The sequence below is a fragment of the Ambystoma mexicanum genome, chromosome 5q (genome assembly GCF_040938575.1).
Source record: "Ambystoma mexicanum isolate Mex_15411 chromosome 5q, UKY_AmexF1_1, whole genome shotgun sequence".
In the NCBI taxonomy this organism is placed as follows: Eukaryota; Metazoa; Chordata; class Amphibia; order Caudata; family Ambystomatidae; genus Ambystoma; species Ambystoma mexicanum.
The window spans coordinates 1,301,239,971-1,301,264,941 of NC_090933.1; the positions used below are offsets into that span (position 1 = coordinate 1,301,239,971).

The following is a 24,971-nucleotide window of genomic DNA, read 5'->3' on the forward strand; positions in this document are numbered from 1 at the left end:
ACTGTTCTTTCCACGTGGGATTCTGAATGCTGTCAACAGAGGAATGTAGTCGGTCGGTGACCGCTGGTTTCCTGAAGTAAAGTCTTTGTAGGCTGTTATTGAGTTTACGGCTTTTTCGGTCATTTTCAATCTTGTGCCTTGCGATGTTAGGTCGATGTTATTTGGCATCACGATCTTAATTGGCACCGCCGAGATCCAGGTGGTTTCTAGAAGGTTATGGTCACTCTCCTCTGTTCTTTTCACATTAAATGAAGTTACCAAGTTTAGTAGTGGCCGAGAGACGAAGATGTGATCTATTGTGGATTTGGAGTTAGCTCTTTCCCAAGTTGGGAGCCTCTTTGGGTCGAGGAAGGTGTGGTCGAGGTTAAGGAGTGCTCTAGATTCCATTAACTTTAGCCATTTGGATGCCCTTTGATCAGTGGAAAGGTCTTTCGATTTGGCAGAAGGAGGGTTGTCTGGGTTGTGGCACTTGATGTTGAGGTCCCCACATATAAGTATGTGGTCGACTTGGTGGTTTAAGTGAATCCAGTCGATGTCTCGTTCCAATTCTTTGATGAATTTTGAAGTGTTTATCGTGGCCGGGTTCCAGTATATAGTGATGATGACCATCGACTTTGAGTGGGCTGAGGTGCTCTCTGTGGCAGGCGACCAGTTTAGCTTTATCATCAGCGTGTCGTGGGTCTCTTTCAGTTTTTCTATGTTCGTTAGACCTCGACCACTTCGAATCACAACAAGTAGGCCGGCAGTTGGTCTACCTGTTAAGCCTTTTTTGGCTGCGACTATGTTGGTCACATATCCGTCGATGATTGGAGGTTGAAGGAGCCAGGTCTCTTGGAGGCAGATGATGTCGTATTCGTTCCAGTCAATAGAGCTCTGAGTAGTTAGGTGGTGGAAGCCTCTAGTGTTCCATGAGCATAATTTTATTCGGTCGTGGGTCCGTCTGTATGGGTCCTTGGTCGTATCGCAGTTGGTATGGTACATTGGTGGCTATTTTTGACGCTGGGACTTCAAGGCCTTAGGCAGCCATGACCACATTGTCTCCAGAGTGGAGGCCGGCATGGTTTTGACCACGTTTGAGTAAGTCTCGTTTTGGACCTTCCTTTGAATTTCCCTTGAGTCTGTCGTTTGCCGTTGTTCCTGGTTGTCTCTTCGGAGTACTGAGGAGAACTGCGTTTTCTGGGGGTGGTCGCCAGATGGAAGCGAATAGCCAGTTGGTTTGAGGGGTAGTTTCGGAGGATCTTTCTGGAGAGTTGGGTTTATAGGCTCTTTCCGTCTTCCGATGTCTCTGACGCTTTTCGTGGGACGATGTTGGTATTGGTGGACATGCTTTGGGTCGATTTTTTCCTTTGTACAGTTCGCGGTGGGTTCTAATGCCACGTTTTTAAGAGTTTTTATTTCCCTTGTCGATTCAGTTAGGTCGTAACCCATGATTTGCAGATCTTCAACTGCTGCTCTTAGTGTTTTATTCGTAGCTGAGGATGAAATGTAGAGATGGGAAATCGCCTTATGATGACTATGACTTGGGTCAACTATCCGGATGTCCGCGGATTTCAACACACACAGTTTAGGGATGTAACTGAAAAGATCAAGGACTGTTCTTCTGTTTAAGATTACTCTGTCTTGGTTTCCTTGAATTTGCTCAAGCTTCAGGATCCATCTAATATGAGGATCTTTTTGCAGTGAGGCTCTGGTTTTTTTGATGGTTGTAGGGGGTCTGTTAGAGGGCCTTTGTGGACGTGATGGTAGTCGTCCGGCGTCACAAGGAAAACGGTTATTTTCTTCGTGGCGATCCTTCCGGATCTGCGGGCGGTAGGAACGCGATCGTTCTTCTCGCGTTTGGGGCGAGGATCTTTTCTTTGTGTTGTAATTAGCATGTTGGGAATGATGTTTCCTCTCTTTGTCTTGTTTCCTGGTGGTGGTCCTTCTACGATTCTCCAGAGTTAGAAATGGAGACTCAGGTCCAGAGCCTTCTGCGTTGGGTCTTGTTTGTTGCTGAGCAAATGACGTGATTGTGTCAGACGTGAGATTTTCTTTCGTTGAAAGAGGTATAGATTCCTCTGTTAGATGCTGTGTGATGTTCATCAGCTCTTCATGATTTAAGAACTCCTGGACCCCTCTGGGTGAAGGGTTAAAAGGGTCATTTTCTTCAAGAGGCGGTCTTTGTTTTACCTTCGGTGTTAACAGTTGGGTCGGTTGAGTTGCTAAAGTTTTTATCAGTGGTGGGAGTTTAGCCCTGGTTTTGAAATATTGGTTCAAGGTTTGAAGTGGTCGCAGGTTTTGTAGCGTTCTCTAGAGGGACTTTTATGGTTTTTTCTGTCATGGTTTGTGAGTTGGGTGTGAAGTTGCCGCGTGGTCGCTTCTGTTTCGGCATCATTTCCTATGTCGTTGGGTGGTACAGGGTGCTGTGGTTTCGGAGAGTCCCCCTGTTTTTGTTTCAGCTCTAGGGCCATTATATACCATTATATACCCTTCAAGGAAAGTCAATTTAGTTGACATGGCCACCTGTATTGAGGTTTGGTCTTTCAGGGTGTCTCCGATGGTCTCGTAAAGTTTGGTAAAAGGGGCGAGGGCGATTGTCAAGGCCGACATCAGAGTGCACATATCAAATTTTTTTGGTGGAGGGTCTTTTGAGGTTGTTGAACCTTGGGAGGGGGAACTAGTACACAGTGGGGTTGATGGGTATGTGTGCATGTTTCCTGTGTTTGACGTTCCAGAGGGGTGGTCTAATGAGTGTCTTCTTTGGTTATTGTAGGTGTTGAGATTAGAATAGAAGGTGTCCAAGGTTCCCTCAAATTGTAAGTTAGGTTTTGGCGTTTGAGGAAACTTCTTGCTCTGGGGGTAGCCAGGGGGTGAATTATTTGGTCTGATGCGGTCGTCACGCCCCGAGAGGGTGGGCTTTTTCACTAATTCTTTCCCGGATGTTTGCTCCTCGACGTGACGGACCAAGTCGTGCTTTGCTGGGGCTTCCTCTAATAGAGTTAGGTGAGCCGATGGTCTTTTGTCAATGCTGGTTGGGCTTTGGCTAGCCGTAGAGTGGTTTGAGGGCCTCTCGTGGGACACGCCTTCCAGCCCCGTAGAGTCCAGAAGTGTTGGATTACTCTCTTTGGGGGACGAAGGACCGGAGTCAATCTCGATTGACACCGGAGCTTCTGTGATGATATCAGTGCTGTTTAGCAGCCGAGATGCTAACGGCGTCGTTATAACGGCTCCTTCCGTTGTGGTTGATCCTAAGAGTTGAGAGACAGGTTTTGAGGTGACAAGTGTTGCTGGGGATAATGCCACGAATTGCCCCTTTTCTTTGGTCGGGGGAAGCGTGGGGTGGTCTACCGCTTTAGATTGAGGCGGGGCAGGGGTGTTTGTTAAGAGATTCAGTCTGCGTTGTTTATTTGGAGGGGGGCTATCAGTGGTCGCTTCCAGTATTTCCTCGTCGGTCAAGTCTTGGCGTAAACCTTGAAAAGCCTCTGAGTGCTTACGGAAAAAGTCTGTTAAAAGTTTCAGCGGTTGTTGATGTTGTTTTGATCCATTTTTCAAGTTTTTTGTTGGGTTCGAGTTGAAGTTCTTGTTTACTTTTCCAGGGTTGCCGTTGGCTCCTTGCTTTACTGGTGGATTAGAAGTCTTCTTTTTCTGTTTTTTTCATGTGTTTTTTTATTTTTTATTGAGGGGACACCAGCGGATCGTGGTCTTTTTTTCTGGTTTGTTGGGGTAAGGATTTCGTCAGCAGCAGTGGATGATGAAGATGTAGATTCAACGTCGGGTAGTAGTTGCGAGTGTTCCTCGTTATTTGCGGCGTTCTTTGCATCTTGATTGATCTGGACTAATACCGTTAATACGGTAGAGGGCAGGGCTTGTAGTAAATCGCCCTCCCGAATGGCCAAGATGCACGCAGATTTGTGTAGCGATGGTGCCATTGGGTTGACTTGTTGGCCCCCGTCTGGTGTGACCACCTCCTCGGGGGCCTCTCTCCCCGGTTGGGTGGAAGCAGGGTTGGTCCGTGTCCGTGTCTGTGCCTCCTCTCCGGCTTCCGCAACGTCACCTGTCAGCCCGCCCAGAGATCTCAACGCCCTCTCCCCTCCGGGGGACGGCGGAGCACCGGTCATGACTGAGGAGGGACGCGGGCGGGTGGAAATCGCTGGAGCCTCCGAGGGTCGGCATGAAGCCGCTGGGCCGTCGACGTGCATGCCCGCTTCAGTTTCTCCGTGAGAAGGGGAAACCCTGGGCAAAGACGTACATGAATTGCTGGGTAAGTCTAGTGTGCTCTTTTCGCAAGTTGGTGAAGGTTGAGAGATAGGCAATACGGAAGCTGTGTAGCTTGCCCCCTTTAATAGACTTTTCTGCATGGAGTCTAGAGTAGAGTGGGCCTGAGACTGAATTATGTCGAAGAGGGAGTTTGGGGTGGTTGGTGCTGTGTTTTTTCTGGCACTATTCCATAATAGACATACTGTTGACATTTGTACTTATATTAGCGATAACCAGATTTCTATAATTGCAGTGGCTACGGATTTTGTACATATGATATATTTTAGAATTGAATTTGTTCTTTTAAATGTAAATGGAGTTGAATTTGATGTATATTGTTTTTATATTGTCCTTGGTGAAATTATATGGCAAATTGAATACGGTTTATGTCCTAATGTTTGACCAAATTGATTTTATGTAATTAGTTTTCGATTAGGATGTGAAAGTTTTATTGCAAAACCAAACAATACATTTTTCAAAAGAATGTTGTTTTTTCACAGCACCGTAGAAAGGGATCCATGGTTTCTTTGTTGTACATATTTGATCTAACTGTGCAACTCTCTTACTGCAGTGCTTCTACATATCTGATTTTAACACCCTGGCATGCAGTGGCGCGCATGTGTGCATTGTCCCCCTGACCCCCCCCAATCTCACCATGGCACTGCCCGCAGCGTAGGGTCCCTCGCAGGTACCCTTGACGCAGCCAGGCTTCCCTCTCCCTTGTCCTGCACATCCCCCCAGGCCCTTATTGGCAAGTTCCAGCCTTATCTTGGACCAGAAGAGATTAGACCAACCAGACCAGAGATAACATCTGATTACTGTTTCAATTGTAATCACTGTTTATTTTTTACAAAAAACGCACACCAAAGTGCATAACAATTCTATTCATATAAAATATGGCTCCATAAACCAAAACAACACATCCCTCCATACAAACTTCATTAACAACTTCTTCATGCATTCATCATATTCACAAACGATAGAAAATGATATCTTGTTCATATCACAATAGCAGTTTGAGCACTTGTTAATTCAACACTTGATTAATTTGCAATGTGCCCCTCTGTCAACATTCAGGGGGTAGGAAAACTGTTTGTCGACATGTTTCGGTTGGGTTCTCAGCGTGGGTAACTGATTCACTTGTATATTTTGTTCAACCTTCTTCAGGACAAGGGAAACAATCGCCAATTCCGCGTTGTCTCAAAGGAAAGTGGGGGTGTGAGGCAAGGAAGCCTTGGGTCAATAAAATAGTGAGAAAAATAAATAAAGATATCATCTCCGTTTCATAAAAACCCTTTTACTGAGTAAACAGCTGACTAATGAGGCTGTGTAGCACCGGCTCACCACCTCTGAATATTTCAGTGGCTGGCGGACCAGTAAAATGGAATAAATCCTGTCGTGAAAGTTCGCAATTAATAAGCTTCACGTCGTATGTCCTGCAAAATGAGAGGGCATGTATACTCATGAGATAGGAAAAATGAGAGTATGACAGACTATTGTGATAACGTTAGTTGGGTCGGTACTCACTCAATTTGAATTGGTCAACAGCTCAGTAGAATTCCAAAAGAGCTCTAAGTTCGAGCAGAAGCGTAATTTGGACGCCTGCAGAGGGGAAACAAATAACACAGGACCCATAAGTATATGTAAGCCCATTTATATCACCGTTCAACTCGCTATTATTAAGCTGGGTACTCAATAGAGAAAGAAGGTGCTTACTTAATGGGTTCCCTGGTTTGGTCCGTTTAAGGTGGAATGCCAATGGTCATATTTGGCCGTAGGTAAAGGTGCCGCGAGGCTGTGGAAATAAGCGTGATACGCGGAATTACAATTAGGCTGGGTGAACGTGGACTCACAGGAGCATCCCCGTCCCTCATTTACTCACCTTGTGCTTTCGTAAGCTCTCTCATACGCGGGTGAGTCTTTACTGGCTACTACGTAGAATTCTCAGCATTACCCGCGGCGTCTAAACGTGTGCTAGGAGTAACAAACGGCCGCTCGGCATTCTGGTACAGCTGACACACGGCCGCTCGGCATTCTGGAATACGAAGTCCGGGTGTGGCAGCGGAAAAAGGCACATGGCCGCTAGGCATTGTGGGATATGAAGTCCACGAAATGTGGAATTTCATAAAGTGTATACTTACCTGATCTCTATCAGGCGATCTCTCTATGCATATAGCACCTGCTCTTCTTAGAAAACAGGTGGGTAAAACGAATTACTGACCTGTTGGTACAGATTAGTATAATACCTTCCAACCGAGCGGAGCCTAGTGGCTAGTGTGTCCTGGGGATACTAAAGTTTATGCGCTATTGAGGACATTCCATTCTACCGAAATGTTCAATCCATGCAGAACCGTGTCTAAAGAATAGATCCATTTCTGTTCGAGGCGGTGTAGGGCACTAGCCATATCTCCACCTCTTGACTTGGTACACAGGGTTTGAAGTACAAACCATTTTATATCTGTGTCTTTGTGATGGTATCTATCAAAATGTTCAACCAGGGGTTTATCAGGCATGTGATTCCTGATGCATGAGCGATGTTCTCCAATTCGTATCTTAACCTCTCTGGTGGTTTTCCCTATGTATAGTAGCTGACACGGACATGATATGACAAATTGCATTTTTTGTACGGCAGTTGGTGTGGTTCTTCATCATCCATGTTTTGGCCCCATATTGGAAACTATGTTTAGTCTCAGTAAAGGGACACACACTGCAATTCCCACATTTGTGGTGTCCAGTAATGGGTTGAAGTCCCCATTGATTCAAAATTGAACTTTCTTTAGGTTTCTCGTAATAAGTGTGTACTAGTTTTTGTTGCAGGTTACAATTTCGTTTGAATGCGAACATTGGTTTTTTAGATAGTGTGCCTGGGTTTTTAATTAAATCCCAGTTCCGATTAATGATTTTTTTGATTGCATTGCTGATTGGGTTATAGGTTGTAAAAGACCAATCTCTCGTTTTTTTTGTCCCGTTTTTGTACGGTAAGTGCCCTATTAGTATTGGCTGCTCTCTTCATATTCCTTTTAACCATTTGTTTTGAGTAACCACGAGTATCGAGTCTTTCTTTCAGTTGGGTGGCATGTGTTTGATAATCATCCCTATCGGTGCAATTGCGTCGAATCCTAAGGAATTGTCCATATGGCAGATTGAATATCAAACTCTCCGGATGGAAACTGGAGTAAGGTGTTCTTATGTGTTGGTTTCCTATAAAGCGAGGTAACCAACCCATTCCCTTGTTTTTTGATCATCAGATCCAGGAAACTTTCCTGATCTCGGCTCCATTAAATGGTGAAATTGATATTAGAATCACAAGTATTGAGCCACTCATGGAAGGTAAGTAAAGATGTGTTATCACCCCGCCATATGACAAACACGTCATCTATATAGCGACGCCACATTTTTAGCTGTCCGTGTGTTTGCATTTTTAGGATTTCAGCAATATGTCTCGATTCAAAATTGGCCATGTATAAATTGGCTACATGCGGGGCAAAAGTAGCCCCCATGCTGACCCCTTTTTGTTGTTTAAAGATCTGTTTTTTAAACAGAAAAAAGTTCTCTGTCATAGTGAGTCTCGAGCACTCTAATATGAACCATGTTGGTGGTTTATGTGGTCTGTTCCGTGTATCTAGTACCTCTGCTAGTACTTCTAGGCATGCCATTTGGGGGATAGACGTGTACAACGCTTCCACATCCATAGTTACTAGCAGGTCTCCTGTTTCTATCACCACATCTTGAAGGATTTTGATCATATCTGTGGTGTCTTTGATATATGAAGGCATTGCCAAAACAAAGGGTTTCAGAAAAAAAATCACTGTAAATGGAGAGAGGTTCCAGTAGGGAATCTATTGCTGACATGATTGGACTCCCTGGTGGGTTCTCGAGGCTTTTGTGAATCTTCGGAAGTATATAGAAGGCTGCTTTTTTGGGATATTTTTTGTTCAGGAATTTTTCCTCATCTGGGCAGATCCATTCTTCTTGTAGGGCGTGTGTTAGACTTTTAATTTCTTCCTGTAGTCGTACAGTGGGATCTTGATCCAATTTCTTATATGCTCTGGTGTCATTGAGTAATCGAAGACATTCTTTGTCATAGTTTTGACTATCCATCAGGACTATCCCCCCTGCCTTATCAGCCGATTTGATAGTTAGATTCTCTTGGTTACTTACATTTTGAAGGCTAACTCTTTCATCTTTTGTCAAGTTGTCTGTGCAATAGTTTTTCTTTTTCAGGCTAGTAAGGACTTGTTTAGTAACCCGATTCTCAAAGGTAATGATTTCCGGTGGACAAGTGTGTGCCGGTGGGTTAAAGTTAGATTTCATCTTAAAGCCAGTGATATTAATGTCTGCTGGATCCTGTACTCCGTCACCCGTGTTTTTTTGATTGGGTATATATACTTCAAAGAAGTGTTTCAGCCTAATATTACGGAAAAACCTCTGCAGTTCTAGCTCTATACTAAATGGATCTGCCTTAGTCACGGGTACGTATGACTAAGGCAAAGTGGAATCCGTGAATCAAACTTTGGAACACTTATTAGTGTCCTGTCCGGGGCTCCTATATGCACTTATTCATTTTTACTGAACTATTCCATAATAGACATACTGTTGACATTTGTACTTATATTAATGATAACCAGATTCTATAATTACAAGGACTACGGATTTTGTACATATGATATATTTTAGAATTGAATTTGTTATTTTAAATGTAAATGGAGTTAAATTTGATGTATACTGTTTTTATATTGTCCTTGGTGAAATTATATGGCAAATTGAATACGGTTTATGTTCTAATGTTTGACCAAATTAATTTTATGTAATTAGTTTTCGATTAGGATGTGAAAGTTTTATTGCAAAACCAAACAATAGATTTTTCAAAAGAATGTTGTTTTTTCACAGCACCGTAGAAAGGGATCCATGGTTTCTTTGTTGTACATATTTGATCTAACTGTGCAACTCTCTTACTGCAGTGCTTCTACATATCTGATTTTAACACCCTGGCATGCAGTGGCGCGCACATTGTCCCCCTGACCCCCACCAATCTCACCATGGCACTGCCCGCAGCGTAGGGTCCCTCGCAGGTGCCCTTGACGCAGCCAGGCTTCCCTCTTCCCGCACCTCCCCCCAGGCCCTTATTGGCCAGTTCCAGCCTCATCTTGGACCAGGCCTGGGCAGCCCTCCTGCCTGGAAGCCCCTTCGACTAAGGGCCCAAAGGCAAATGGCTGCTCCAACAGAGACGGCTACAGAAAGTGTCAGCAGGTGTCCGTGGGAGACGCCAGGGGAAGCCAGTGACCAGCCGTCAACCAGCACCAACCATGTGTGGGGAGTAGAGCAATTACTCTACTCCCAAAAAAAAAATGCCACTCTCCATTACCCCACCTCTGAACTGTGAATGTTAGCATGTGCCACACCTAGATGTAATTGTGAACATCAGCCTGCGTTGCATCTCGATAGAAATGTGAAAGTTAGTATACCCCACACTTAGATCGAATTGTGTACGATAGCATACGCCATACTTAGATGGAATTGTAAACATTGCCCCGAGTCACATCTAGATAGGATCAAGGTTAGCAAATGCCCCCCTCAGGTGACATAGTGAATGTTGGCAAGTGCCAGACTTTGATAAGCCTGAATAGCCGGCATCGCAACTAGATAGGATTCTGAATGGTGGACAGTGCCACATCTAGATAGAATAATGATTGTTAGCCAGCAACTCATCTAGACTACATCAGTATTACTATCAAACACAAATTCTGTTAGAATTGTGAACACTAGCTTCTTTCACATATAGATAGGATTTTCAAAGGTGTACCAGTGCCACATTTTGATACAGTTGTTACATTTTGGTGGGTGTCACCTATAGAAACAATTGTGAATATTAGGCAGTACCAGTCTAAATAGAAATATCCATGTGCCACATCTAGTAAGAATGTGAAAATCTAGCACATCATTTCCAAGCAGAGATGCCAATAACCAACCCACTAACAATTTCACCCCTCTGCATACACCTCTCAAACTATAAACTAACACAACCACAACCCTATACTGCAACAAACCGCATAAACGTCATTACACCGCAACAAAACAAACCGCACATAGACTTGCACAACACGACATCTACCAACCGGAAAACACCCCAAGCCCAGCGAACAGTGTTAAGGCTGCCAATGGCACATCACTGCTCTCATGTACTTTTCCTCGCTTAATCCCACTAACTCAGCCCCCCTTCCCTTTTCGGAGCCGCCAGAGGACCACTGCGGTGGTGATAGTGCGCGGTACAAATATCCTTTATTATCTGTGGGTCTTTAAATCTTGAAAGCACACTGGAGCAGATGGGGCATTTGTTTACGCTCGCATTACTCCGCATGCTGGTTTACATTCAGCCATTCCAAGACATTCATATGAATTTTACGCTGTGTTGCGATGTGCATGGCATTTTAGTAAAAAGAGTACAAGCCTTCAAACAAACTGGGTTTGGATGCAAAGGGGGGTAAATAAAGTTGCGAGGCACAAGGTAAGGGGTGAATTAACATACGAACATGGCATGCGTACCACTTTCAAGAGAGTGCATCCAGCGCGGGTGGGGCGGGGGCGTGGGGGCTGGTAAACATTAGGAGGCTTGCGTTGGAGAGGTCATTGCCCACAATGGCTCGGCGGGTGCGAACAAACAGCGGGGGGTGGGGGCGGGGAGCGGTGTACTCGCCCAAACCTTCATGTTAGCATTGCGGGGGTGGGATGGGGGGGGGGGCGGTTCCCGAGCAGGGCCGCTATTCTGAACGCGTTGGGGTGGTGGGCACCTCTGCAGTCGATCGGCGTTAGGGGGCGGGCCAATGCTAGCCGGGAGAGGGGGCAAATCAGTCGAGACCGCGACCCCGCCTGCGGTTGTCGCACGAATAAGGGCCTTTGGAGGCGGCACCATGACATCCCAATTAAAAAACGGGGAACACTCACGGAGCTGGGCTTTCAACAGAGGGCGGACAGCCACTGTGGAGGCGAACTCTCGGGTCTCCACGGAGTCATCGTGCGGCCTCTGTGCCCCGCCATCACGTCACCGGGCGTAGGAGGCGAAGGACCCGTTCACAAGACAACAACAGAACAGACGTCGAACTCACAAACCAGCGACGCCACAACAGAGCATCAGGACCCGCCCACCGAGCACGGCGCATCCCCATTGGCTCCTACTGCGCCGTCACCGGCCTCACCGCTGTCATTTCTTCCACTACAGCCTTCGTTTTAGCATTTCCCCATTATTCACTGGTGCACAGAGCTGTCTTTCAAATGATGAGCCCTCGCCCAATCGGAAGTCGGAATCGACTTTCATCAGGACACTGTCAATTATCCATAAGGGGCGGGACTTCAAGGACAAGAGAAAAGACGCGCAACGGCTAGTCCTTACGAGAAGACTCCTCCCTCCCAAGGCATTAAGTGGGCGGCGTGGCCTAAAAAAGTACATACGCCATAGTAAGGTACAGCAAACAAATATATCAAATGCATGCAAGCATTTGTATATTTCTATGCGTACCATACTATGATGTGTGTACTATGCAAGCCATCTTTTATAAACATAGAAATATGCAATATTTCTATGCAACACCATAGTAAGGTACGCACACAAATCTATAGCTTTTTATAGATTTGTGTGCGTACCTTATGGTTTGCATACTAAAGCATCCTTTTTAAACATTTTATGTTTATAAAAGATGGCTTGGAAAGTACACCATTCAAGCCATCTTTTATAAAGCTTTGCCAACGAACAAAGCCCGAGCAGTCTTTCTCCATCGGCAAAGCTTTATAAAAGATGGCTTGAATTGAGCACCTTTCAAACCATCTTTTATAAACCTCGAAATAGGTCGAGAAGTCCCCAGATTCTCCGAGGGTTAAACACGCCTCTGCGACCTGAGGAAACAAATAGACTGTCATTTCCTCTGGTGACCCCTCTTCTGAGGGGTCAGAAGAGGAAGTTAAAGTGACTGACAGAAGTGCCACGTCGCTGTGGCTGGCTGCCACTTCTGTCAGCTTGCCTGACTCAATGGCGGGCGCATCTCCAGTCACGGCTGCAGCAGGATAATGTGCCTGCCAATTTTGTGGTGGGACCGGATGCCCTGGCTGGGCCTCTGGCTCAGCCCCACTTTTTGGAGACTGCCAGGACCCAGCCTCGGCGGGCCCCGACCCACTTAAAGCACTGCTCCCTTCTAAGAGAAGTCTAGGTGCTGTGACACTCTACCGACTTGGGTAGTTCAGGCCTATATTAGAGGTTGGAGTCCTAAAACCAAGAGAAGTCTTATGCAGTCTAACCCCAGTTGGACTTCAGAAAAACTCACCTAATATACGCCTCAAACAGACCTGTAAGGATCGACAGCGACCAGCATTGCTCAGCACACACTAGGACTGGCGTAGGAGGTGATAAGAGTATCATCTGCTGAAGCAGCGCATTCAGGATCTGACAGATAGGAGTGGAGATGTTATATAGATCAATTCATGTTTTACATGCCTATTTCATTAGCAACTTCTTGGAGGTAATCTCTCAAAAATCCAACATGCACATTCGTTTGTCATAAAGCAACTTTCTGAAATTGAATTAAATTTGCACCTGAATGATATCAAACTTCAAGGGATGAAGAAATTAACATGCCTTGGCTTTCTAATTGGCATTAATCAATCATCTATTTCGGTAACATTTATGTGGTAAAGTGAAGGCTTTAATTATGCCAGCAAAAAAGATCAACTCCAAATTTGGTCATTTCTCCCCACTTCCCGTTTTTTAAAATTCTGTAAAGCCAAGGTCATTCCCACAGTAATGTATGGTGTTTTGAACCGACGAACAACCTTCCCTGGTATAAACTGGAAGGATGCTTTGGCGATACATTTTAAAATTTCCTGCAGGCACCACAATTTCAGTTATTTTTTAAATGAGCTTGGGCTACCCTCACTTGATTCATTTGTGAACTGGAACATTTTAAGTCTTTTAATAAGCTTTATAATCCACCTAAAAACTCAGTATTCTGTAGTTTCCATGTCCACGCCAGCAAGACCGGAATCCTTCCTATTGGGACTCCTGCTCCCTCTTTCTTCCCCTCACTATCACCATCTATGTGCCCCCCCCTTCTCCTTCATCTGAAGCCAGAAACCTTGGAGTCATCTTCAACTCCTCTCTTTCCTTCCTCCCTCCCTCACATTCAGGACCTTGCGAAAAAAGGCCCACTTTCAACTCCACTTCTTCAAAAGGAATTCTTCCTTCCCTCACTTTCCCCCAGAAGCTCAGTGTGTCTCGAGTTCTGGTTCTCTCTAGGCTCGACTACTGCAATAACCTTTTTCTTCTACCCTCTTCTTCTCTATAACCCCTCCAGCTAATCCAGAATAGGGTTGCCAGACTTAACCTTGGCCTCAAGCCCAGGGATCACATCTCTCCAGCCCTAAAATCTCTCCACTGGCTCCCGGTTGCTGCAAGGATCACATTCAAATCCCTCTGCATCATCCAGAACGCTGTCTGGGGACGGGGACCAAGTTATCTACAACTGTCTCTCAATAAATACTCTCTCTCCAGATCTTTACGTTCCTGCAGTGCCAACTCTGTGTGTCAAGCGCTTCGCTAAACAGTGAGCTGGTGGCTGATCTCTTTCCTCAGCAGACACTCTCCTATGGACCAGCCTCCCACTCCCTTTTTGTCTTGAGCCTAATCACTTCAAATTCCAGAAGCTCCTCAAGACCATCTTTTTCTCCTCCTCCTTCCCTTCCTCCCTCCCTCCCTCTTCTGCTAAACCCCACAGTTGCTGATATTGGTGAGCAGGGCCCTTTTGTGTCCTCCTAGGTCCTTGCCTCCGACATCCAATCGCCTTCAGCCTCCGCCATCTCCCAGCACTTGCCTTGGCAACCACTGGCCTATGACCCAGAGGCCTTCACTTATTATTTAGCAGGTGACCACCCCCACCAAGTCACTTAACTGCTCCCCTCTTTAGTACATCTAGCACTAACCCCATACTCCCTCATCCCCCTCCTCTCTCTGCAGTTGCACGTTCCGAATGCTCACAAGGCTTAGTAGGTCCGCCTCTATCTTTCATTGTCATATTAGCTTTTCTTTCTCATGTTCCCTCCCTGTTGCCCTGTGGGCGCTTTGAAACACAATTTACTTGATGTATAAGCACCCTACAAATGCACAATAAATAAAAATAAATATTTACATTACATGTGAACTTTTGTCCTTGTTTTTATATTCACAAAATTTGAAATCTGATATTAACATTTCTGTGGACATCTTGTCAATTCTACCAAACGAGTAAAAGAGTAACTGTGTATTTGATTGGTGTAAAACCCAAAGAGATGTTTAAAAATACAAGCTTTTTAGTCACATCGGTTTGACAGTGAAAAAATGTCATTGTTTTCCTTTGTACCTTACTAAATTCGAATGCCCATTTATAAAAAAAATGTAAGATTGGTTCAACCTCTTTCATTCATGAAATAACTTGTGCAATGTTAAAAATTCCCAGAGAAGACCATTTCTGCAGATTATGTCATGATCATACAAAAATGGAAACTTTAGAATATTTGGTTATTGAATGTGATAAATTGCACCTTACAAGACTTATGCCCTTTTCTAAATGTGTACATGACACGGATGCCTTGACAACCAAAAACCTCTGCTACAGAATTTTAGACAGTAACCACATTCTTAATTATTGCAGTAGTAAGACTTTTAGAAATGTATGATTTGTATTATTTTGTATTTCTCACGTTAATACATTTTGTATAATTATATTCATTGTATTACTCTTTATATTGTGATGTTATTTATCGTTGAGTTTGCCTTGCCATGCAGGTCTACCAGCGGGACTTCCATTGAGCCTATTGTGGGCTTGTTTGTATTAAATATTCTAACAGCCGTTCAGATAGAACAGTGAGCTAAGCGCTCGCCCCTGATATCTGTGCACAGCCTGCTGTGGCAGGTTCGAATACCGACATGATCAACTCAGCTGTTCATCCTTATGAGGTCTATAAATTGAGTACCACTCTGTATAATAATGTCTTCTGTTATTTCATCCATCTGAGAACTATTGGTGTGCAGTGCTATATAAGAAATACATTTTTATAATAAGTTATATAATCAAAATCATGCCAACTGAGTAAATATGTGGAATTTACCCAGGTTACAGTGTAGCTCCTGCACAGGTTCAGAGGGGCCTGGGATACAAGTTTGGTGAGGCCCAGTGGCAGATCACAGATAGAAATTGCAAAACCTGTAAAACTGGCTTTTTTGGTAAGTGGGAGTAAAAACATTAATGGCTGAATATGGTTGTATGCAAACGGTTTCAATGCAGTGCAACACCAAGGTGGTTAAAATCTTTGTAGTGCCACAGACTAGCATCGTTACAGCGCATGGCACCGGTGCTACCCTTCATCGAAGCGGGTGGAGCGCAGAGCCTGCGTGAGGGACAGATTAGAGCGGGGAAGTGTGGAATAGATAATAGGGTGAATATGGTTGGATATTAAATATTGGAAGAATGAGTGGTGTGAAGGGTCAGGAATGAAACACAGACACAGGTGATTGATGGTTTTGGCCATAGAGTGTGAACACTGCATCTCAGTCCCTGCTCTATGAGGTATTTTCTCTACCTAAAACAAAACTATTGGGTCGGTGTCAAAATGTCCGAAATAAACACTGTCCTGTGTCCAAAGTGCTATTCTGAACCTCACATTTTAAGAATTAACTAGAAGGTGAAAAGGGTAATGTCTTTTGGCTTTGGAAGGTGTACACATGTTCAAAAGGAAAATGCTTTAACTCCAACACAAATGTTTCCTGGAGAATACAAGTTCACAATTCAGAGGGTGGTTCCCTTCCCCTGGATTTCTCTTCATTCAGCTTTATGCTGTGTGAGGGGTCAGTAATGTGAGGCGGGCAACTGCTTGTGGTTGTCTCAAAATTAAACATTTTATTAAAAGAAAAACAGATGCAAATAAATCCTGGCTAAACCTACTCTATCAGGGAGTTCCCTACCTAGTCTAAGAGCCAGGGATTCACTCCTAACAGAAACAAACTAGCCCTCACACTAAATAACAAACATGTAAAATAAATGTTCAACAACATAAATGAATGAATAATAAACAACCAGTAATTTGGATGACCTTCACCTGTCCTGGGTATATCCCTTCCCCGGAATTGTTCAAAGTCAATTCCTCCAAACGTTCAAACAGAAGAATAAAGTCTTGAACCAGTCCATGTAAGTGCCAAATGAAACACAAGTTCACCTAACCAAAAATGAATCTATTGGTAACAGTTTATTCAGCTTTCACTTGAAAAGACACCTTCCCGATTCCAGCCCAGAAAATAGCACCAATGGTAATCCTGGATGTCTTCCTTCAAAGATTGCTTTGCCACAATTCAGAAAATAGATTAGCCACTTCTTCTTCTTCTACAATTCTACAAGTGTTCATAGCCTCAGCAGTACATTTGGTATAATTGTCAAGATGCTTCTTTGCGAGTTGTCCTCCTCTTGACAACCACCCTTCTACTACTATTACTGTCTAAACAAGACTCCTTGGTTCAAGAGTGTGCCACTACTTCAACCAACTTCTATGTGACATCTACTGACAGCAATATACACAACCACAGTTCTGTTATTTCTGCTTCAACTTTAGATATTGGAATAGTTAGGTATTTTGAAGACAAGACACTTTGACCTGTAAATGGTAGGCAAGGCACTCTTTCCTATGCTCCAAGAAAAGCACAGCCTATTCACCTCTTCCTGTCTGCCTTACTTCAACAGTCTCAGGATTACAGGTTATTTGTTCAATCTTCTTACAAGCTCCCAGCCCCCATCCCCAGCTTTGTACACACAGCTGTGGTTCCAGTAGCTACCTTGAAGCTGTTATTTCCACACATCCAACTTCAGATAACAATGTCCCTCTTGTATCCGAGGATACTGGACCTTTAACAACTTTGCCTGTTAGGTGGATTCATTTTAAACTGATCTATTCACCATAGAAATGATGCACCTATTGGCTTGTGTAATGAGTGTTCTTATTAATTCAACAACTTCTGCACTTAAAGAATATTTCATTCTTAGTGTTGCAAGGTTCAGACTTCAAAGAGAAAACAAGTTTTAGTATATCCTCAAAATCCCAAATGCCGAAGGATCCGACAGCCCGGACCGGTCATCGTGCCTCTCGGATATTGATCACTGGATGACGACCAACCACCTCATCCTGAAGCCTGGGAAAAGCAAAATCCTACTCTGCGGGAAAACATCACTCATCCCCCCCAACCAATCCCTCTGCACGAATCACTAGGACAAGCGCCGGGACCTTCAAACGTGGTTAAAAATCTTGGATGCAAACTCGACTCAAATTTATCCCTCATCAAAAATACCACCAGCGTATCCAAAACCTGCTTCTTTCACTTACGCATCCTCAGGCGGATGTTCCCCTACCTCACCTATCCCCACCGCTTCTCGGATATCAACTCCATCATCCTCTCCTGACTGGACTATGCAAACTGCCTCTACCCAGGAGCCCCTGCACCCCAACTACAGAAACTGCAAAGAATCCAAAATGTGGCAGCGTGTCTGCTCATTAACCTTCCCACCAGAGAACACAATAGCCCTACCCTGAGATCGCTCCTCTGGCTCCCTATTGCTCGACGCAACACCTTCAAAGCCATGTGCATCACCCATCGCGCAATTCACAACATTGGCCCTGAATTCCTGCGAGACAAAATTGTCCCATTCCAACCTTCCAGGAACCTCAGATCTTGAAATGCATTTCGCCTAGTGATCCCACTGTATGGCTCCATAAGACTTGGCGGCTTCTCCTTCTCTGTCCACGCGCCAATCATCTGGAATTCAATCCCTGTACACATTCACAACAACGAAAACCACCTGGAATTCAGGAAGGCCCTTAAAACCTGGCTCTTGCCAATACTCTCCTAAGCCACTGCACCCCATGAATACACCACTAAAACTCAACCGCTTTAAATCACAGTTTATGGGCCGGCAGCTCTCGCAGCGGTTTCACCGGACAAACCACCACATACTGCTCAACCACGCGGCCTGCCGACTAGTACTCCAGGTAAGCCAGCAGCTTTGATTGAGGCATTCCAGATCCACCATCAACCCACCCACCCACAACATTCCCACCCGACAAGCACCCTAGCTAAGCCAGCAGCCTTTGCTGTGGCTACACTCGCATCATACTCACTGTGCCCCCGCACACCAGACCACATGAGAGACAACTAACAATGAGATAAGTGGCCCAGGTTAGCACATGCACATCATTAACTATTCACTGCCACTTAACCCGCTTCGCTCATCCAGGGAAACTAGCAAATCTCCACCACAAACCCATTCCCCAAGCTAGGTACACCAAACCATCGATGACTGCCACATTACGGATACCACTATATAACAGGCTGAAACCTATGGCCTCCCAAGCCTAGGATCCCCACCACCACAGCAAACTAGGTGTAGCCCCCTCCATTTGTTCATTATATTTTGAGACCTCCTGCACTGTGAAACCTGGGCCGCCTGCCCACCATACAGGGTTCTCAACTATAGGTGCAGCCTCCACCTTGGCTTACTATATGACGCATCATACTGCCGGGTGATACCTATGCCTCTCTCCCACTATACAGAATCCTCAAATCTAGAAGTAGCCTCGATCTAGGTGTCCCATTTGCTTAAACATACAGCACTTTGAAATAGGCCTTTCTCCCACTGTACAGGATCCTCTAATCTAGGTTTTGACTCCATCTCTGTATATTATATGCTGATACCGGCTACAGTTTGAAACCTAGGCCCATCGCTACCGTTAGGTGTATCGACCCACGTTCAAGTTATTATGCTGCAACATTTGGTGCTGTGGGCTTAGAAAATCCAAGATGGCCGAACATTTGCGCCAGAATCCAGGAAAACCGCACAGTTTTTGCGCACACCAAAATGGTCGCCTGACCTGCCACCCGCCAGTGCGAGCGTGATGGGCCAGAAGCGCCACGAGTGAAACGTGGTGCCAAAGGAAAAACAGCAGTGCCTGTTAGCTCAAAAAGCGCTTTGAAATCACCTTTGTTTCTCTGAATGCAAGCTCAAAATGCCTATTTCAAACATTGCAAGAAATTCAAAAATCTTACTGAACACCAGCAGACGTCTGGTAGAATTAAGTTTTGGGTGCATACCAAATCTGGAAAGATGAAGAGCCTAAAATAATGTTCATAACGAAACTGGCTGAGCTGTGGATGTCAGCAGCTTAAGTGAAATGGGATTTAAAACCACTAAAATCGAAATGTTTAAAATAAATGAGTGACCTACGTTTGAGTGTTACATAGGTTGCAACTGTTTAAATGTCATAGTTTTGAACTTAGAATCAGCGTTCTAGCTGCATGTGTAAAAATTGTAAGTTTGATTTGAATGAAGACAAATGGGAACAAAAGTGACCTTTGGCTGAAGCTTGGCTTAAAGGGACTGAATTCTGCCCGGCAACTACCCCCGACAGGAGCTGAAACTTGCCCAGCAACTGCATTCACAGGCCTGGCCTGCCTTCTTCTGCACCACCAAAAGGAGATTACACCTCTCTGATTGAATCAGGGGAGGAGTACCTGGGAGCAGGGAAACGGAACAATGAACTTCCCTTTGCTCCAAGCAATTTCTAAATCAGGGGGTCGTAAAAGGCTTCCTCCCGGAAGGAAATGGGAGGGGCGCTGCCTCTGTGAGCCAGCCGAGATTGGAGGCGGGGACAGACAAATTCCCCCATGTGCTTTGGAACCTAAACCACACCCCTCTGGGCCAGAGCATAATTTTAAAAAGATGGATAATTCATAGTACATAATTGTCAAAATATCATTCCTGTGATTTTTCTGAGCACATTTTAAAAGGTGTTAGGACTCTGTGGTATGTTCTGGGGGGTAGTAGCGGAAAATAGGGTATTACTCCAAATGTATGTATGTTAAAAATCGGACACTTCATCTGATACCCATATTCCTTGCGCACAGTTGTGTAAATTTTGGAAAAGTTTAGAGGTTGTGTTCTGGATGAAAAGGGCAGAATTCTGTCAGAAGTGAACAGAACATCTTACAAAGACAGGGATCGGATGGTTTGGCGCTACAGAAAATATGTTAACTGGACGTATAATAATATTAGAAAAATTGTACATAGATAAATATGCATTTAAGTCAAAAATAAATTTGTGTGCAAAGTGACAAGGGGAGTGTTCTTTCTGTATGCCATAAAAAGGATGCCGGATGACTCGCAATTCAGTTCCCCAGTCAGGCGACAGAGAATCCTATAGCCTATCAGGATCCTCAGAGGGTTGGGCATAGAAAGTCAGCCTTCCCACCCACTTTCAAAAAGACATAAAAAGAGCCACTGAGACCCAGGTAGACATTCACTTTCCACTTTCTTGCGAAGCACTTTGACGGGAGACTCCAGACTTCAAATCCAGACAGATTCAGAGACCAGAACTTAGAAAACCAGACTCCAGAACTTTTAGCAGCAAGGCCTAGTCCACAAGCTGAATCCTTTCCAGAGGCCTCAGAATCCAGCAACCTAACCAAACCATTGAACAACAGCGCGAGCTGTGCGATTCTGGCTAGAACCCTGTGCCAAAAACTTTTGACAAAACCAGAGGCCAGCCTGCTGTGCAGTGCAAGAACTTTTGCCAAAAGCAGAGCTGTATCCAGACCGCCGTGCAGTGCCGATAGGAGACCAGAGCCAGACCAGACAGCTGTGCAGTGCCAGAACATTTGCCAGAACCAGAGATCCAGACCAGCAGAGCAGAGAGAACCGCAGCTAAACCTGTTGACCAGGCCCATTCCTTCCAAAATTAGGAGTGAGTATCCAGCCAGAGCTGTGCAAACCAATCTCTTAGTTTGAAAATAATCTAATTCAAACCATTTCCACCTATTTAGAACTGCATAGAAATCGTGTGTCCATTCTGTGATTTCAAACCTGTGAAAGTGTCAATTGCCATTCTGAATCATTAGTTCATTTCTGAAATCTACCTCCACAAAATCGTCCGTATCTTTTGAACCATACGTGCTAGGAACGAGATTTAACTTTCATTTTAAAGCTAAGATCCTGAACCGACCTCCTACTTCTATAGTTTTTCCGGAATCGCACTCGACGCACTCTGAAAAAGTGCCGCAAATTGCAATTTGAATCAAAATTTCTCCATCTGTCAAAATCGCGGTCTTTTGCTTGCAACTGCTGAAATCCGTTTTCTACTTGATAATCCCTCATGAATCACTGATAGTGTTGACCTGAACCAATCTTAAGTAGCTATCACCTACCCTGAATCTCCTATAGGGAATTAAAATCATTTTTAGCATATTTTCACTTCTTTGCTAATCACATGTATAAGTATTTCTGCATGTTTTAAAATCATCCCTGTTGCTCTAAGCTTGCTAGGGGGGGAACTGAATTGGTATTGCATTTGATTGTATTCCTGAAAATTGTGTGCTCTCCTTGCATCTCCTTATATTGCATAGGGGAGGGGGGGGTAGTGAATTGTCAAAAGAAAAAGTGATCATATCTCTTGTGGAAACCATCTCAGTTATTTCTGTGCTGCATTCTTTTTCATCATTGCATTTCCTTGAAACCATAAAGTATTCTCAGCTACCTTATCCTCTCTATACCAACTCCTAAGTAATTAAAACGTGTGCTAGTGTAATATTATCCCTTGTTGATCACTGTCATATTCATAAGGGTGGTATCAAATATTAAATTATTTATAAAAGTGCGAATATATATATATATATATATATATATATATATATATATATATTTGTAAAATAAATCTTTTAATTTGCAAAACAAACCTACTTCTTGGCTCAGTGAGGTCAGGGGGATTCAAAGAGAGGGGCGTTATACAAGGGTTTATCATCCAGATCTATGAACTTGTCATAAAAATATATAATTAAGGGCTTCCCTTGGGCATCCCAGACTCGGCATTGACTTAGTTGGAGTGCTGAATTGAGGTCACTTAACACTACAGTACTCTCAATTCTAGACCCGGACAAATAAGCAATCTCACACGGCCAAACAGCCATGCACGATAGAGCAAGTCTACGGCTAAGCACATCCGGCCTAGTTTCACACATAGCCGTCCAGACTGAAACACCTGACATACCGCAACACTTCTGCCACTAGCATACAGCGACCACCACTCATAAGGAAACCGGTATAGCTGGCCTCACATAGACTCTCCTCAACAATAGTAATCTATCTCTAACCTTCAAGAGCACCCACGTGTCTGACCTCTTCTGGGCTGCATAGTCGAGCCTTGCCAGCCACCTAAGTCTTGGAACAGCAACATGCACACGCATCTAAGCTAATCTCCTTAGAATCTCCAACCACATCGACTACGGTCACCAAGGGTGTTCCAACCAAGGATAAAGCGCATTGAGGCCACACAAGTGGGGAAAGAGCGCTATATAAATAACCAAATACAATACAATACAATACAATACGCGACCACTCTAAGGTAGATCTGCAACTTTCTGTAAGGGTCTGTACTCCCACGGAGATGCTTTCTACTCTGGTCGGGAATCACAATTGGTCATACACGACCTTCCTTTGATGGCGTAAGATCTTGCAACAAGTTCGAAAGTCAGCTTCCAAGTTTTCTGAGCACTTTCAAAAATGTTCTCCCCCCGCTATTGGAGACACACAACCACTCCAGCAACGTTTAAAAGTACAATGGAAAAGCAAAGGCTTTTCTTCACACAAGAGCACTATAGCTTTCACTGGCAGTGCGCGTGATACATTTCCATTGAAAAGTTTTGCCTTCACAACAAAAAACAGTCTGTGCTCGCTTCTACTCTTACGCGAGCCACTTAGAGCTGGTAACGGATACCAGAAAGGGTTTGAGTGAACCTGAATGCCAAGCTTCACTCACTGGCTCCAGGAACACTGTGGTTGCGGGCTGCTTCAAATATCTGACTACTTCTTCTGCTACTACAGCTTCAGGCACCCTTGGGACCCACACCCCTCTGCAGCACGAGTGTCTCCGGTCCGGCCACGCCAACTGGGAGTCTCCTGCACTCCTCTGTCCGTCAGCTTGCTTCTTGCCACATGCCTCAGGCTTCTGCACCGTCTCAGCTCTGCAGTTACAGCCAGTAGGTGCACCTGGGAAGACCTTCACTTTCAGCACGTTTCTCTCAGTACAGCCACAGCAAAGTAGGGTTTGTGAATACAGGACCCTCTCGGAACTTCCAGATGGAATCTGTTCTTTCCACGTCTTGGCGTCCCTCAAGGGACCACACTTCCCCATGAACTGCCAGCCTCGTGCTCTTCTCCTTCTACTACTACTACTACTACTGCCAACCTTCCAGCTCCAGCTTCCTTCCTTCTTTCTTCCTCCTGCTGCAGTCTTTTATGCCTCTTAGGTGTTCCAATTGATTTCAGATGCAGCCCATTACTCTTGATTGCCTGACCCTGGCAAAGTCCATTAGGCCCGACTGCCTGCTCCCTACTCCCTACTCCTAAATTGCCTCTTCAGCCCTCTTCATCTCATCTCAGACCTGGCATTCTGGGACATGCAGTTAACTTTATCAAAGTTAGGTTTTTGCAATTCTTTAATTTGGCAAAAAGCCATAAAAAGGGAGGGACTACGGGGAAAGTTAAAAAGGGGTCCTCCCAGTCCTCCTGGTCTGATCCCATCCCCTCTCGATCCTCCCACAGTACACCACCGCCAAGGTCAGAATCAAAAAGCACCCGCCTTCCCCTGGCCACACGGAGAGGGTACCAGACCAGGTTTCTGGGTAGAATCCCATCAGATTCTTCACAACTGGTTCCTTACGATAAAATAAAAATATACAAAGTAGCTTGGCTAACAATATTTTTCTTGACAGACTACCTGGTGTACTCTCTTGTCAGGCTTCTTGTTACTCCTCGATATGCCGCAATCACACTCTTTAGGTTACTTTCTAATGTATCCTTCTCAGGATGTTCTCATACAGTGCATTTTATAGATGGTCCATTTTGTTTCTACACAGTGTAACATCCTGCCGGGATTCTCTCATTTGCAAACACTTATTTTCATCAAACACGAACACTTGTGACTTGCAATGCCTGGTATACTCTCCTGCCAGGGCTTTTCTTAAATGCAAACAGTTCTTCTCATACACAAAACATGTGTGACTTGAAATACCGGGTATACTCTCCTGCTAGGGGTTCCTCATATACGTGTTGCGCACACTTGCGCATCGAGCAGAACACCGACTGAGGGGAGTGGGCAATGTCAAAATACATCCAGAGCATGTAGCTTCTGCATATTTTGTCAAATATTATTGTATTAATCGCTCCCAATCGTTTAATTTCTCATATTTACAAACTGGAATTGTTAAAGCCTTGATTGATCTGATCATTGGGATCTTTTGGAAAAAGGCTTTTTTGGTAGGGGTTTAACTTGCAGTGTGTTTGCATGCTTACACTTACCATTTTGACAATGTCAAAAAGGAAAGCAGGACACTGGCCTCCAGGGGGGTGCACGGATGAGCAACTTCCCCGTGTTAGCTCCATCCTCACGGGTCCGTAATGTGACCCGAGCCCCCACATTACGCCCCCCCCACTGAAAGCACTTTAGAGCAACGAGCATCCTAAGACCCCCCAGCCCCCTATCACTTTATAAGAAAATCCGATGAAAATCGGTCAACGGAAACAGGAGAAAGCTCCGACTGAAGTTTCCTGACGGTAAGAAAAAAGAAAGAACATGGAGAGAGGCAAAGCTTCCACAGCCTGACGCCGAGGTTCGTAAGGCAAGCCCCC

At 44.6% G+C, this 24,971-nt stretch overlaps 1 protein-coding gene across 4 annotated transcripts in view; it reads right to left on the reverse strand.

The window, feature by feature from the left end:
• Positions 1-24,971, reverse strand: part of MAF1 (MAF1 homolog, negative regulator of RNA polymerase III) — a 290,551-nt gene that overhangs the window by 215,785 nt on the left and 49,795 nt on the right. The window contains exon 1 of one of the 4 annotated variants that reach the window (XM_069621895.1): positions 11,179-11,377. The exons of 2 other annotated variants lie outside the window; for them this stretch is intronic. The gene's annotated coding sequence lies outside the window, so the exon portion shown is untranslated. Of the gene's footprint in view, positions 1-11,178; positions 11,378-24,971 lie in introns of those variants that run through there. One more of the 4 variants, XM_069621897.1, reaches the window with a different exon arrangement.